The 17240-nt window shown below is 51.5% G+C and overlaps 1 protein-coding gene across 5 annotated transcripts in view; it reads right to left on the minus strand.

The window, feature by feature from the left end:
- The window catches only part of PHACTR4 (phosphatase and actin regulator 4), a 70004-nt gene that overhangs the window by 47565 nt on the left and 5199 nt on the right, over positions 1–17240 (minus strand). Inside the window, exon 3 of one of the 5 annotated variants that reach the window (XM_082071357.1) lies at positions 3448–3580. The exons of the other annotated variants lie outside the window; for them this stretch is intronic. The gene's annotated coding sequence lies outside the window, so the exon portion shown is untranslated. The remainder of the gene's footprint in view (positions 1–3447; positions 3581–17240) is intronic. 5 annotated transcript variants of the gene reach the window in all.

The raw sequence follows: 17240 nt of genomic DNA on the forward strand, positions 1-17240 counted from the left end.
GCGCTTTTAGGCTTCGCTTTGCTGAACCGCGTGGGCGAAACGCTTCCTTTGATCAGACAAGCACGCTGCAGGCTACTTCTCTCCGTTAGAGCTCAAATAGCATCGCCGCAATGTTCTTAGATGGGGGAACACGTTACACTCTCAGAGCATCACTGGTAATCGCAGTGTTTAAACAGCTCGGCAAAGAGAAGCACTACCCGTGCGGACCCCCGGGCAGCTCGAGAACATCAGGTCGTGGTTTCGGAGGCAGATCACCACGAGGTTACATGAGAAACACCCTCACAATCCCTCCAGCTTAGTCCATTAACACCTAAAATCCGGCTTTGGCACACATTTTGGATGCGCAATTTGGTACATCCAGGCGATGTGTCTATTCTGAGGGCAGCATTTGCAAAAACTAGAACGAGTGCTCCTCACTGAAAGCAGAAGAGCCATGATGGTTTTTATAAACACCATTAGCAAGTCAGCATCTCACCCAAAGCCCAGTTACAGCATCTTTGCTGCACAGGTTTGCAGGCAGGCTCTCCCGTCCTGCCCCTTCAGCAACCCCTTCTGGGGAGGGAAAATAGAACAAAACCAGACACCTCAAAACCTACTTGAACCTCAGGACGGGTGACAGCAACCCTCCCGCTCCCACAGATCACTCTAATTTGCCTTTCAAGGGCATTCCTGCACGGGCTGGCTCAGCTTTGCGTATTCCAAGGGGCACAATTGTGCCTGGAATGCTAATTGGGGCATTGGGACGCTCGCTGGACACGCCAAGGACACCTGTCATGGCCCAACGGAGCGATCCTGAGCCAAACGCTCCATCCGCAGTCATCTGTGAATGGAATGAGCATCAAAGACACATCGAGAGCAAAACAGGACAAAGCGATGCCAAGGTAGAGCAGGGGGGCAAAGGCCGGACTGCCGGCACCGCCACGGTGCCAAAGCGGGAGCACACGTCTCCAGCTCCGCTGAGACACAGGCACCTTCCCACCGAAGCGACGGGTTACGCGGTGCGGATCCTGCTGCCAGCACGAGCCCGGACTGGCTGATCGGAAGCTGTTTGAGACAACCTGCCCCGCAGAACAGAAAGTCACTTTTATCCCCTGCTGGCTGATGCTTCCCAGGTACGTAACCCTGAGAAAAAGTGGGGTTTGCATTTCTTTCAGCACGACACACGCACTGCTCCTCTGAATATTCATGTCCTCAACGTGCTCGCACATTCCCTGGCCCTGACGCTGTGTGAAATTCCTCTGTTCGCGGCACAGCTCCTTTCACTGCCCGGGATCCCCGGCCTTGCAGCCCCGTGCTGCTGCTCAGCACCGCAGCAGATCCGCAGCCTTCATCTGCCTTGCTAATTCAAACACTTCACCTTGGTTTTTTCCAGCTCTTCATACCAATCTAAGAATATATTCCTGTTCCATTGACCCGTCTCTGAACTCTCAGCAGCAAGGTGACGGCTTTTTTCCAGCCAGGCAGCTAATCCACACATAAGAGAAAACGACAGCCCCGCAGCCACGCTGTAGTATTTTCTATGCTGGTTTTTACCCTTTCTCCAGCCTCATCGCGCTCTCTGCTGAAGTGACAAGTTCAGCTGCCCCAGCGCGTGTGCTCAGCTCCGTTTCAGCCCCCTTGGGATGCGGCTCCGGGGAAACACAAACCCACCCAAGGCCAGTCCGGGTGCACCCAGCGCAGCCGGGCCGGGGGGATTGTCCCACTCTGCTCTCCTCACCTGGAGCATTCACTGTGTGCAGGGCTGGGGACACAGGACAAAACCAAGAGATGAAGATGCTACAGAGTGTCCAGAAGAGGCTACGAAGCTGGTGAAGGTTTGGAGATGAAGCCGTGTGAGGGGCGGCTGCAGTCCCTGGGTTTGTTCAGCTGGGGCAGAGCAGACTGAGCGCAGAGCTCATGGGCTGCAGGTTCAGCAGGAGCAGGAGGGGCAGGGTGAGCTCTGCTCTGTGACAGTGACAGAGCCCAGGGAACGGCAGATGTGCCAGGGAGGGTCAGCGGGACATGAGGAAAAGGTTCTTCCCCAGAGGTGCTGGACACTGAACAGGCTCCCCAGGGAGGGGTCACGGCCCAACCTGACAGTGTTCAAGAGACTGGACACCGTCCTCAGACACACGGGGTGAGCTGTGGGGTGTCCTGTGCAGGGACAGCAGTTGGACTCTGATCCTGTGGGTCCTCCCAGCTCAGGACACTCTGTGATTCCAGACCTCCTCCCATGCCTTCCCCCCCCTCCAGCACCGATCCAGCCGCCCGGGTACAGCCAGAGCTGACCCCGCTGCAAACTCAGCTCTTCCAGAGGAGCACACGGTGCGTGGGGAAGGACGAGCCCCTGACAGCCCCAAACACCACAAAGCCGCACACTGAGCTGCCACTGTTTTTTCCAGCCTCCATCAATCCACATAGGTCAGTTTTACCCACTTTCCCATAGTCTCATTTTCAGCAACACATCCCCATACTGATTATATTTTCAGCTCCTCCCCAGCAAAGCTCATCAGCCGAGCCCCTGTCCTCACGAGCATTCCTGAGCCAGCACTGCTCGTCTCCAGCAACACCCACCAGCTTCAAAAGACCACGGGATGCTTCCAAAAGTCCAGCTCAAAACCAAGCCAGCGTTGCTTGTTTTTCCCAACTAAACTAGCGAACTGACAGCTCCTCCGTACAAAAGTGGCACGTTACTTCTCCGCAGCATCTGCCAACGGGTTTGCCTCCGGCGTGGAGAGCCGGTTTCCATGCTGGCTCAGCTCTAAATCACCACTCCAGAGAGGGACGTGACAGCAGCCGGGCAGCTACTCCAGGGTTTTACTGTAATGAGACACAAAACCGGAGGCTGTATGGGGAAAAAAAAGCATGTGGGGGAGAGAAAGGATGTTCTTAAAGTCTTGAACTGCACCCACCAGCTGGAGGGAGAGGGAAGCATTAAAAAACACCCAGTAGCCTGAGGAGCGAAGTTCTGCATTAATACAGACCATTAGCGATATAGCCGTGAAATGAAACCAAACCTAGAATAGATTTTATTTTGACCTAATACGGCGCTAGTAACAGTCAGTAAACAAGTATAATGCTATAATTCATTATGCTCATTCAGTCCTTGGCTTTACGCTGTTAAAAATGGTGTTAGTGCAGCAGCAGCCCCAAGGCCAAGCCAGATGACAGCTGGGCCCAGCGAGGGATTGCGAGAATGGCAATGATAACAACCAACAGGGACGAGAAGAAGGCAGCCTGCTCTCCCAGCACCCAGGTTATCCGGGGAGGTTGAGTTTTCATCCCCAGCTTGGCACATTTGCCTTGAAAGGTTGAACCAAACCATCGCCAGGACCCTTCTCAGTGCATCAAACCCAGACGCCGAGGTTTCCAAAGAGCAAAACCTTCCCAACTGCCCCACCGGATCTGCCCGTCCATCCCGTCTTATAGATGCAATTAAAAATCAGAATCACCACTTTATTCTCTCACCAATCAATGACTCATTCCGGGCAGGCAGATGAGCGGATTTTTGCAAAGCTGAGATAACTCCCCCAGCGCTGCGGGTGCGCCGGCCGCGGCGGCCCCGGGGAACGGCCAAAGTAACTCCATTGATCTGCCAGCCCTGAGATTAAGAGCACGGTAAACAACATTAAAATTCTGTTCTACAAAGCAGAATAACTCGGCAGCACAGAGCAGCTCTCCCGGGGCAGCTTACAGCGCGGGCGCACAGACACCGGCTTAAACAGCACCAGGGAAATTCTTAAAAAGCCTAAACAGCTCGATCACGCCAAACGCACCACTATAAATCCCAAGACAAGGTGCGGGGGTGAAGTTAACCTGCTGCTGGGCCGAGCGGCGCAGAGACGCACGAGCCCTGCGGGTGCCAAACAGCTCGGCTCTTCTTCTGGCTTCATCTAATAACACATCGACACCACCTAAAAATCTTGGTTTGCTCCTTCAGTTACCACGTTTGAACATCTTTTGCTACAAATGGCCACACGCCGGTTTCCAAATCCTCCAAGCTGACCCAGTTTGTCCTGTGCTGATGGCGCCCAGAGCAGGGATCAACTCCTGCGCGTCCCGGAGGAAAATCAGAATGTTCCCCCTCAATGCAACGACACAGATTAAACCAAGTTGTGCTCATCTGGCAACACGTTAATGAGTGGGGTGCACGATTAATTAACAGCCCTGCAGTTTCTCCCTCTTCGCACTGGAATGTGGCTTGAATTTCTGCACTGGTTGGAGAGCAGTTGCCGTTGGGCAGGAACACGGCAGCTGCTCGGCACAAGGGCTTGGGGACGAAGCGCAAACAGCGAATAAATCAGAAACTAGTACAACAACTAGAAATGCAATTTAAATAGAATGCTAGAATAACTAGGTTTGAGAAATCCGAGTACAGTAGACATTGCTGCAAATTAAACCGGTGGCTTTTCATCACAGATTTAACACGCGATAACTGGCTCCTCATGCGAACAGCGAATACTTTCCAGCGGCGTGGTGGCTGCCTGTGGGTGGCACAGTGATCTTACATTACCGGAGAGGAGCTGGGAAGGGAAGGGAGCTGTGAGATGTGAGGCGAGCGAGTGTTTCCATCGCTTGTGCAAAGTGAACCTTCAATCCCACTGTGCAGAACGCAGAGCCGTTCCAGACCCACCTTCACCCGCAGCTCTGCCACGGAGCGGCACGTTCAGCTCCGGACAAAGCCCTTTCTCTACCCGTGCCTCAGTTTCCCCCTCTTCAAGCCAGGATTAACTCACCTTGTAAAGCAATTCAAAACCAATTTAGAATTTGCGATACTATTTCCTAGAAACTGCTGCCTCGCATATGACTCCCCTGGTAGCTCCTGGGCTCCTTACCCAGCTAACAAGCTAAACACAGTGATTTTTGTTCATATTTCTACTTGAAACAGATCATACAAACCCTCAAAAAGCCACTACAGCCTCTCCCAGGTGTTTCAGTTAACTGAACGAGCCGTATTTACCAAAGTTTAAACCAAAAGCCAGCAACCGATAGGAAAGGAAAGCGTGGTGATGAACAAAGGCAGCTCGCAGTGACAAACGCTATTTTTGTTGCGCTATCAGTACAGTAAACACTTTAATTCGCCTCCAGCCCTTTGGCAGCGGATCAAGCGCTCTGGGGGTGTGGATGCAGCCGGGAAAAATCCAACCTGCGGGATGAATATAAACCAGCTGCCCGGCTCCCTGTCCTTGACGCAGCTGAAGGGCTTTGCCGCTACCAAAATTACCTTCCCGACTAAAGCGGAGGGGAAAATTAAAGCAGGATGGCTGATTTGGTATCTTGTCCTGTATCAAACCAGCGTGGTCAGCAGGCCAAGGGCAGTGACCCTTCCCCTGTGCTCTGCATTGGGGAGGCCACACCTGGAGTGTTGTGGTCAGTTCTGGGCCCTCAGCTCAGGAAAGAGATTGAAGTGCTGGAGCGGGTCCAGAGAAGAGCAACGAGACTGGGGAAGGGACTGGAACACAAGCCCTATGGGGAGAGGCTGAGGGAGCTGGGCTGGTTCAGTCTGGAGAAGAGGAGGCTCAGAGCTGAGCTCAGCACTCTCTAGAACTACCTGAAGGGCAGTTCTAGCCAGGTGGGGATTGGGCTCTTCTCCCAGGCATCAGCAATAGGACAAGGGGGCACGGGCTTCAACTCTGCCAGGGGAAACTGAGGCTGGAGATGAGAAAGCAATTCTGTGCAGAGAGAGTGGTCAGGATTGGAATGGCTGCCCAGGGAGGTGCTGGACTCACCGGCCCTGGAGGGTTTTAAACTGGGATTGGACATGGCACTTAGTGCCATGGTCTAGTAAACGGACTGGAGTTGGACCAAGGGTTGGACTGGATGATCTCTGAGGGCTTTTCCAACCCAGTCTATTCTGTGATTCTGTGATTTCCATCATGTCTTTCTGCACAACCGACTTCCGCACAATGGGCTTTGTCAGCAATTCAAATTCCTGTGTGATCAGTCCGTACCTGCTCATTACAACAGTTTGTTCTCGTACCGCGCCCCGCAGGGAATCTCAATTTACTCAGAAACCCCTCTAACCAACTCCATCCATAGGGAAGCACGGACACAACCGAGACCAGAGGATTACTGACTCCTGGGTGAAGAAACTGCAGCAGCCCGGGAGCACTGGACAGCTTGTCTGACAGTAAAATCCGATACTGCAAAGCAAGCAGAACCATTATAGCAACGTCGCGATACAAATAAACGCACCTGCCAACTTGCACATAGTTAATTTTTTTCCCCACCAGTTTTATTATTATTTTCCAGCCTTTCTGGATTTGTAGGGAGCACCGAAGAATCTCACACCTGTTCCAAAAGGCTGAGCAGAGATAATCACCATGTTCATTAGTCTCAGCGCTGATTGAGTGAAAAAGCTTCACCGGTTCTGAGGAAGCTTTTGAAGGACAAGAGCTGCTTTTACAGCCCAACGGGGCCTTCCCAAGACAAAGTGCATCTATTGAACAAATCCACGTTAACCTGACAAACGCTACTGAAAACGTGAACTCAGGGCTGCCCTGAAGCATAAGAATGAGCTTGTTTGGATGTACCAGCAACAAAAATCTCCATCCCGGACCTGCCGTTAAGGCGGCGGTTGAGGGCTGTGGGCTGCACATCTGGGCTCTATATAATCTGTGTCTGCCCAGCACTAGAACATGCACCCAAAAGGCTCATAATAATAAGGTTACTAATTTGCTTTTGGGGGAAAACACAAACCACCTTTGCCTTCAGTTTTGCGGTTTCCATTTTCGTCAAACTTTCAGTGCAAACAGAGCAGCCGAGTACACACCGCGGTAATGCCCCCGTAATTACGACTCCATAGACGATTTCATTTGCAACCAGCGTTTCCTCACCAAAATGAGGCCGCTTCTCGCCTCGCAGCCACTCGCAGAGCCAGTTTCTGTTTAAGAAGCAACGGGAATGACTTTGGCTGCTATTAAAGCACTGAAAATTGTCAGCAAGCTCACCTGAATGCTGAAGAGCCAGCGGGTGGATCTGCAGCCCTGCATACGGGTCCTTCCCCAGGAACCCCACACGTTCCTTCCCCGTGTCCTTCCCGGATAAACCAACCGCAGGGAAGGCGCCATCTGATTACACCCTGTGCTTCCACCAGCGCACTTTCCAGTACATAAAACAGGCACCTCTAATCGGATTCCACACTGGAACGCAACACGATGCTCCCACTCAAAGCGAGATACAGGAAACCTGCGCTGTTGAGGCACCTTCATCAACTTAGAGAGTCAACACTCGTTAACTGGACACAGCTCAGCTAGTCCCAATTAACTCTCTCTCGGAATGGCCACTCTGGAATCACGTCACTGTACCCAAGGAGCCTTACGTTCAGTCTTTTGGTTCAGATTTTGGCAAACGGTAAGCAGTTCAGGCAGAGTTTGTAATTCAGTCGTAGCCTTATTTTTTCCTTCACAGCCTCACTATAATAATGTCTAATTATTTCTAATTAAGATATCGAATGTCCTTAAAGAAATTTCCTCCCAGGCCATTTATTCTTCTTGTGTTCCGCAGCTCCAGCTCGAACAAAAAGGTGCCCCAGCCATAACCAGGAAAACGGAGACATTAATTCCCAGTACCGACCTGGCAAACTCCCCATAACACACACAGGCAGCGAGGAATCCCACGCGAAAATAACCCAATAAAGCCTCTCAACAAGAACATTTCCTTTTAAAAAGAATCCATTTGTAGTTCTCCTTGCTGCGGTACAAAGTTTATGAAGCGGCAACACTGTTTGCAGGAGGATCGTGCTCACTACAGCAATCTGAGTTTAATCTCTAGGGCGAGTTGCGCCTTAACGCTCGTCCAAAGGGGAAGGATCAATATTATCGCCAATTCGCACACGGCTGTTCATCTTTCAGGCCCATGGGAGGTTTTGCACCAAACCTCAGGGAATATAATATGAAAAAAGGCAGCGGTGACCTCCTGAAACTCCACCAAGAACAGCAAAGCTTCTTCCAACCAGCTCTCATTGCCGCTCTAACAACTCTCCGTTTTGAGATTACACTTTCCGACCAACACATTGAGCGGCATTAAAGAGCTCAGCAAACTATCACGGCCTCTTTTCGGCCACAAAAGGCCCTTCCACCGTGACAATGGTTAGAAAAACAGGCGGCCCAGCGAGCAAATCTCACCTCACGCCGCCGAGCTGCTCCGGGCCAAGAAAACACAGCGCAAACTGCTTCTCCAACCACGCAAGATTAAACCAGAGGAATCCGCTTCAGCCCAGCAGATCAGGGCACAGACACGATGTGGAAGAGAATCAAAATGCAATAAGGAGAAATAAAAAAACCAACCTTAAAAAAAGAGCAGCTTGACCTGTAGCTGCGACGTGAGCGCTGATCGACGCCGGGTTTCTGTTCTGCTCAACTGCTGCGTCCTTGGACATCAGAGCAGGTTTGTTAACAGGCTCCGTGACCCCCCGCACCCCCCAGCAGAGCTATCGACACATCACAAACTGCTGGTTTGCTCAGCAAACAGGAGCTTTTGAGAGGTGCCAGCGCAAGGAACGGTTACAAAAGTACCCCCTGCTCCCTCCAACTCCACCGGCACTGCCAGCACTTCTTAAACAAGGAGCTTTCTGGCCATGGACTCAGTATCAGAGCAAATAGATGAAAAAGGAGTGAACTTGAAGGAGAATGTGATCACTTCGAGATGTAATGTTGAAAAGGCATGGTAAGAAAAAGTGTTAACGCTAGCAGGACCCAAGGCCATGCTGAGCCATAGAAACTGAAAATAAACAAAAAGCACTTTGCTCGGCTTTTAAGACTTCAAAGGGAGCTCTGAGCAAGGCTCAGGAATCCCAAACCTGTGTGTGCATCAGGCAGGAGCACAAGCTGACGGCATTTCTGGAAATGTAAAAGTATGCTGAAATCACGCTCAGACTGTGTCCTTACCTGGGAAACTTACTGATTTTCAATGCAAGCTGACATCAGTCATGTGAAACATGCCCTGCTTCAGTCCTTACAGAGGGCAGCAGGTGGTGAAATATTCCATTTTAAGGAAAATAAAAGATTTTTCAGCATGGCCCATGCTTCCACAGAGATGCTGGTACCCAGAGGGAGATGGCACAACACAAACCCACTCCCGTCCAAGGCTTAACCCCCTTAGATGTGTCCACAGAAAGCCCAACGGCCTCTCCATCCCCTCCCCAGCACAACATGCCCTTCCGAGGAGCAAAGCCCACACGTGGCCCTGCCAGCCCTGGCCAGCACGTACACGACTTGGCACACACACGTACACCACGACTTGGCACACACACGGTCAACAGACCTGCCGCATTCCTCGGCCACGCGAGATAAGGAGCTCGGCTGCAGACAGGTTGGGTGGGAGTGTTGATCTGCTGGAGACTGGGAAGATTCTACAGAGGGATCTGGATCAATGGGCTGAGCCCAGTTGCCTGAGGTTCAACAAGGGGAAGTGCCAGGTCCTGCACTTGGGTCACAACAGCCCCATGGACGCTCCAGGCTGGGGAAGAGCGGCTGGAAAAGGAAAAGGCCCTGGGGGTGCTGGTGCCAGCGGCTGAACATGAGCCAGCGTGTGCCCAGGTGGCCAAGAGGGTCCTGGCTTGTGTCAGGAACAGTGTGGCCAGCAGGACCAGAGAAGTGATTGTGCCACTGCCCTCAGCACTGGTGAGGCCAGACCTGGAATCCTGGGGTCAGTTTTGGGCCCCTCATCACAAGAAGGACATGGAGGGACTAGAGAGAGTGCAGAGGAGGAAACGGAGCTGGTGAGGGGCTGGAGCACAAGGGTGATGGAGACTGAGGGACCTGGGGGGTTCAGCTGGAGAACAGGAGCTGAGGGGAGACAGGGACACAAAGAAAAGAGCTCAAGTTGCGCCAGGGAAGGCTGAGGTTGGATTTAGGAACAATTTCTTCCCCAAAGGGCTGTGGGCATTGGAACAGGCTGCCCAGGGCAGTGCTGGAGTCACCATCCCTGGAGGGTTGGACAGACGGACATGAGGTTCTCAGGACACGGGTCAGTAAAAGCCCTCCAGTGACAAACCACCCAAACCCGCCGAGCCCAGCCCAGCACAGCACAGCGCCTCCACGCCTGCAGCATCACAGCTTTTTTCGGGTTAGTTTGAACTGAAAACCAAACTGGAGAAACAGCTAAACCCGAAAGCTTCCTTGGCCAGCACCAGGTGAGGGCACGCAGGCACAACCGCCCAACACAAACCAGAGCAACTGCACACGGACCCCAAACCAGGATTGAATGAAACCTGTGGTTTCCGAGGCGCTTGGCAGCACACAGGGCAGCTCTGCCCGCGGCACAGGGAATCCCAACAGGCAGCTGACCCGGGCAAAACCAGCCCGGTGCAGAAACAGCTGCTTTTAATCCACTTCAGGTCCTTAGTTTGTTTGTCACGTGGCCCACAAACAGTTGTGTGGGGATAAGGGGCAGCAGTGAACGCTCAGGACCTCTTCTGCAGCAGCTCGAGCTTTTAAGACTTCAAAGGGAGCTCTGAGCAAGCCTCAGGAATTCCAAACCTGTGTGTGTATCAGGCAGGAGCACAAGCTGATGGCATTTCTGGAAATGTAAAAGTATGCTGAAATCACGCTCAGACTGCGTCCTTACCTGGGAAACTTACTGATTTTCAATGCAAGCTGACATGAATCACACAGCTGCAACCCCAACCAGGCGTCTCGCACAGAGAGCAGGGTCTGCTGGCGTGGAGAAAGGGATCAGTTCGGGTTAGGAAGGCACCAAGTCGGGCTTGCAGCTCCACAACCGGGCTTAAGAGATCTGACGTGAACCATCAGATCCCGCCCACTCCTCTGTTCCTCTTTCCACACCAAAGCGAAGGTGCCGGTCTTATCTCTCTAAGCTTTTCGAGCCAATCACATGAGGATCTATGCTGGACACTCTCAGAGTATCTAATATTGCGACAAAACAGGACCTGCTTACTCACATTTATAAGAATACTTGAGATTTGCTACAAAATTGTTATTCAATTCCTTCGATATATTTAGGAGCAAAAAACCTAAAACAACAACCAATCCCAAAGTGTCGGGATTTGCCGTTGCCGCGTTTTGAGCGAGCAGGGCCTTGCTGGTCACAGCCAAAGGCTGAGGCTGACCCGGGAATTCCAGTTCAACCAGTTCCACCCTTTCTGCCCCTCATTCCTCCCGCTTTCTTGGAACAACAGACAGCAACAAAACCCTGCCCCAATCTATACCGGAATAAACAATTCACTGCAAACCCACGCAGCGGAAAGCCACCTGCTCCCCCGCACAATTAAAAGCATTTCCAAACTCCAGCTCTCCCTCGGCCAGCACAGACAGATGGACACGAGAGGCACGGACAGCACAGTAAACCCGCTCCAGTCCCAGCAAAACCTTTGTACCGCGGCGGCCCGAGCCACAAAGCAGAGTCTGCCGCCACAAGAGCTGTTTTGTTAAGGGATCACAACATAAATCAGCCACAAAACCAGCTCAAACTCGCATGTTGGCCAATTAAACTTGCAATCCGCTAAAGCACACAAGCACTCTGATTTCTGAGGGCTGTGCCTCTCCACAGGCACATCCAGATGATCAATTCCCAACCCCAGCCGTCCCCAGACCAACAGTAAATGTGACTAAATTTAAAGTGCAACGGCTCAGTCCTCGCCACAGACAACTACAGATGTCGCTTTCTCGCACAGCCTCCTCTCATTCAATACCATGTTACAGGAAGGAAATAAGCCCTTTGCAAAGGAAGCGATAGCCCTGAGAGCAGGCAATAAACCGCTGAGATGGGAAGCGATCTGCCCCGCTCGCTCCAGCACGACCTGTCCCCAACATCATGCAGCATGTCCCCATCATGTCCCCATGCAGCCCCTGGGGCTGCAGGTATCGAGGGCAGAGCTGGATCCTCGGCGGGAACAGGCACCGCTCAGAAACCGCTTGTGGTGACTTCTGGCTTTCGATTCATATTTCTCTGAAGACAAATGCTAATAAAAGAAATTCACCAATCCAAACCCAAAGATTCACCGCTCCTATGAATCACACAACATCCTTATTCCTCCTGCCCGTCAAAACAGAAATGTCTCACCTCGCAAAACAATTGCTGCGATCGCCCAGGCTCACAAAAATCTATCCCATCTGTTCAAAAGCCGACTGCACTGAATGAAACTATTCGATAAGCGCTCTGCTAAAAGACGGCAAACATTTCACCCCACAACGGCTACTTCAAATACAGACAACCAGCAACAAGGCAGCCAGGTCGGTTAGCACGAGGCAGCAGAAACGCAGCTTTCTAGCAAGTAATTCTGTTTGAAGACAGAGCTCGTGGAGACGCTGAATTTCAGACTCAGGCCTGCAGCGGCGAGAAGGCTCCACAAAGGCAGGTTTAGAAGATCTCGTGTCCCAGCTGCTGCAGTCAGAAAGCAAGAACTAAAGTGTTTCTGCCTCCGAACGGAAAAGGCAAATAAACCAGGGTCCTCTGCCTTACCTGCAAAGTGTAAGTGGCAAAGCTGCTGCGGTCCCTGACTGCAAGGGAGAGGTGTGGAGGGGACACCAACAGTAACACAGGAGCCCGGCAGCACGGAGGGTGACACCAACATCACTGACAGAGCCCCACATGCCATCCCAGCTCCAGAACTGTGTTCCTGAGTGTTTTACTGCCCGTTTTTGCACAGTAGTTTAAACCCAAACACAATTGACCCTGGGGACACGGGCACGAGTCAGCCTGTTCAGTTCTGGGCCCCTCAGCTCAGGAAAGAGATTGAAGTGCTGGAGCGGGTCCAGAGAAGAGCAACAAGACTGGGGAAGGGACTGGAACACAAGCCCTATGGGGAGAGGCTGAGGGAGCTGGGCTGGTTCAGTCTGGAGAAGAGGAGGCTGAGAGCTGAGCTCAGCACTCCCTAGAACTACCTGAAGGGCAGTTCTAGCCAGGTGGGGATTGGGCTCTTCTCCCAGGCATCAGCAATAGGACAAGGGCCCATGGGCTTCAACTCTGCCCGGGGAAATGGAGGCTGGAGATAAGAAAGCAATTCTGTGCAGAGAGAGTGGTCAGGATTGGAATGGCTGCCCAGGGAGGTGCTGGACTCACCGGCCCTGGAGGGTTTGAAACTGAGCTTGGACATGGCACTTAGTGCCACGATATAGTGAATGGACTGGAGTTGGACCAAGCGTTGGACTTGGTGATCTCTGAGGGCTTTTCCAACCCAGTCCATTCTGTGATTCTGTGTTCCCGGGAACCAGCACACAGCCAGCAACGGTTTTCAACCAGCATCTCCCTGACAGCCTGTTGGCAACGGACACGTTCTCCTTCTGTTTAATGCAGATACAAACGCGTTCCCAACAGATTCCCATTTCAACCGCCCTCGCCGTCACAAGCAAGTCACATGCCCTATCAGAATCAGGACGCTTTATTTGCTTTTAAAGCGTTCGTGCTCCAAAGAGACGCAAAAAATGAAGAGAGCGGACGATGGGTGCAGAAAAACAACACGTTGGTGCTTCCCCGAGAACAATCGCAACACCAACTCCAGACGAGGTTGTGTTGAAGCCCAACCCATCAGAAGCACGTTCAGCCATTCCCCAAGTGCTGCCCGCCCAGGACACATCCAGCTAAACGCATTTCTCCAGGACCAGCGTTGTGCTCCGAGTTCAAGAATGCACCTTATTTTTATAGGACACAAAAGCAGGACGGCATGTGGCTTTAAATACACAAAGCAGCACTATCCACCGCATTAGCTTCATCATGCAAATCAACCCCCTCGCTACTGGCGCCAAGAGTGAAGGCTCAAATAGCTTCCTGCAGCAAAGTCACCTTGGAAATACCGAGGAATTGGAGTTCCTAGTAAAACAGGACTGAACAGCAGCTGTAAAGAGTGTCCCGATAACTTATGAGCCAAAAGATAACGTCAAACCCTGAGGGAACAATTTGTGGAGCGCGCAGGACTCGCTCATCTTATACGATGAGATAGTTCTATCTTAACTGCTAATCGAAAGGTAATAAGCTAAGCATCTCACACCAACATGAGGAATCCTCCTCTTTGCATTTACTTAGCGCTGCGGCCACACAGCAAGGTGCAAACCTTAAGAAACACTCGTGCCAGTTATTAAACAAGCCAGAACTGTTTCAGTACCCGCGACACGCGCTGCAAACGCAGAGTATCTGTCAACATTAGTCCCCCGTGAAAACGCCAACTCCGATCAGAGCACATGAACGAATGAGCCATAATACTCACGAGAAAGCCGCAGTGAACTGAAAGTGAACTCCACCCTCTCGGTAAAGATTTCACTGCTATAGAAACTATGATTAAACACACAGGGCTGTGAGTCAGCTACCTGGAACGAAGGGACGCCGGGGCAACCACGGGAGCACCGAGCACCAGCCGGCAGACGATATTTGGGTCACCAAAGACACCCCCCAGCATCCCAAACCTGCAGCATCGCTCAGATGCTTCTCAGTTCGCGTTAACACTTAATCTTCCTTACTTTGGGGGTTACTTTGTTCAGGGGGTTTTTGTTTGGGGTTTTCTTTGGCAGCACTCAAAGCTGCACACACTCGTCACAAGAACCAACAGTTTCCAAATCCATTTTGACACGAACTGGGTAAAGCACCGAAAACCCAAGCGCAGATGCCTCCGGCCCAGCTGTGTCTCTCTCCACGGCGTTTCCAATCGAGGCCGCAGAAAAGCCGGAGGACGACGGGCACGGCTTAGCAGCAGCTCCCCGTTCTGGAGTCTGAACAAAGTGGATTTCAAAGAGGTTTAATTTTCCCAGAGACTAATGCTCTCAAATCAGAATAAATCCTCCAAAAGAAGAGATTATCCAGAAATTTACTAGTTAGAAATGTTAATACATCCAGTGTTTATGCAAGGATTGCTGCTCTCTCCATGCAAAAGCATCACCTGTACAATTTCACACTAAAGGAGAAGCAGATTTCTGCTGGTTTCTCCCTCACCTCCCTTTCCACACCGAAATGTAGCACAGCAGCTCTGTAAATACCACTTTCCAAGAGCAGCAGTAATTTGGTGAAGAATCAAGGCAAACTTGTTCCTGTCACACTAGGAAAGCTCTGGATAATCCTCTCCTGCAAAGGAACTTAACACAGAAAACAAGATCTACAGGCAGAAAAGTCCAGTGTGAAACCTGGAAAAACACTGAAAAAAAAAACAGAGCTAAAAGTTTAAATCACATGTTCATAAAATACAGGACATGGTGCAAATGAAGAACGAACGACTGGAACACTGCTGATTGAAGCAGAGCACGGCAGCAGTGCCGGAGTTACCAGCACATACCTGCTACTCAGACCAGCGCTTCCTCCTGTTATTCATATTCTACTCACTGAACGCCCCGTTTATACACCGTCCAACACGTAGCACGATGGGACCCAGACCTGTATAACCTGGCTGCTAATTGCAGCCCTTGTGGCTGAGATGCATTAATTCATCCCTCTAGCTACGAACACGAGTGTGACTACACCCAGATGTAACCTCAGCGAGGACAGAGAGGATACAACAGGTACAGGGACCTGCCTGACGTCCAACAGCGCGGCAGCAACTCCGCTGGGAGCAAAATCGCTCCTCCTGTCCACCCAAGCAGCCTCATTTTCCCTGGACTCACCCTAGTTGATAGGTACACAGGACCCAGTCATTAGAATCCAAATTGAAAGCTTCATTTGGAAGCTAAAAGCAGATGAGAACTAGTGGTGATTAATGTAATCACTACTGTCAACTTGATTTCGGGGATCTGGCTGTCTCACAGCACTCCTTCAGTTTGTTTTCCAAGCCTGATGCGTTCACACAGGCTTCTGCGTGCCTAACCCTGCAACATGTTCAAAACAAGCAAATTAATCTTGAAAATTCCCCGATTTCTTTCCGCCAGATGCATTCTGCATAAAGCCACCACCCTCCAGAGGAGCTGGGTATCTTCTTAATGCTCCCCAGAAACAGCCTCGCTGGGCGAGGTACCAAAGGAACCAGCCTAAACTGAGAGACCAGCAACAGCAAACTGAGCTGGTTCCAGTGTAAGTTGGGGAATGACCTGTTAGAGAGCAGCGTAGGGGAAAGGGACCTGGGGGTCCTGGGGACAGCAGGGTGACCATGAGCCAGCACTGGGCCCTTGTGGCCAGGAAGCCAATGGTACCTGGGGTGGGTTAGAAGGGGGTGGTCAGTAGGTCAGAGAGGTTCTCCTGCCCCTCTGCTCTGCCCTGGGGAGACCACACCTGGAATCTTGTGTCCAGTTGTGGCCCCTCAGTTCCAGCAGGACAGGGAACTGCTGGAGAGAGTCCAGCGCAGCCACCAAGATGCTGGAGGGAGTGGAGCATCTCCCGTGTGAGGAAAGGCTGAGGGAGCTGGGGCTCTGGAGCTGGACAAGAGGAGACTGAGGGGGGACTCATTCCTGGGGATCAATATGGAAAGGGGGAGTGTCAGGAGGATGGAGCCAGGCTCTGCTGGGTGACAACCAGTGACAGGACAAGGGGCAATGGGTGCAAACTGGAACACAGGAGGTTCCACTTAAATATGAGAAGAAACTTGTTTGGGGTGAGGGTGGCAGAGCCTGGCCCAGGCTGCCCAGGGGGTTGTGGAGTCTCCTTCTGTGCAGACATTCCAACCCGCCTGGACACCTTCCTGTGTAACCTCAGCTGGGTGTTCCTGCTCCATGGGGGGATTGCACTGGATGAGCTTTGAGGTCCCTTCCAACCTCTGTGAGCAGCACATGCAGGAACAGTATTTTTTTCCAGCCCAGGCACTTCCCTCCCTGCAAATCCTATTTATCTTCATACTCTGAAATATAAATCCCAAATTTATGAGACGAGTAAAATGGAACAGTAACAGCAAAACCCACTTCTTGCAATGTTAGGCGTCAGGTTGAGTTAGCAGGTATGAATTTTCCTCAAGTTTCCCCTCTCTGGTCCTCTATTAACTCTCCTTGCTTTGTGTTGAACAGGTAACAGAAAAGCCAGATGGCCCAAAGCCACAGATAATTTCAAAACTGCTGTGAAATAGCACGAGCCAAGAGAGCCTGACAGCACTCAAACAACAATTCCACCCAGAGGCTGATATTGCTCTATAAAGGCACAGCTGAGCCAAGGGAAATTGTGTTTAAACATGCCTGCAACCCCAGTTTTTCTGTCAATAATGTGGGACTGGACGTTAAAAAATTGATTTGGAAGTAGAAGATGAAAAATTCTGTGACCTCCCTCACCTCTGGCCCTGATCCACAGCCGGGAGAACAGGATGCGGATGCACTTGGGAGCAGGATATAAGCACTAATTTAACTCTCAGCACAAGGTGAACGAAGCTGCAGTGAGTCTACGGGGAATGTGCCACTTCTCAG

The sequence above is a fragment of the Streptopelia decaocto genome, assembly GCF_964273445.1.
Source record: "Streptopelia decaocto genome assembly, chromosome: 23".
NCBI classification, from domain to species: Eukaryota; Metazoa; Chordata; class Aves; order Columbiformes; family Columbidae; genus Streptopelia; species Streptopelia decaocto.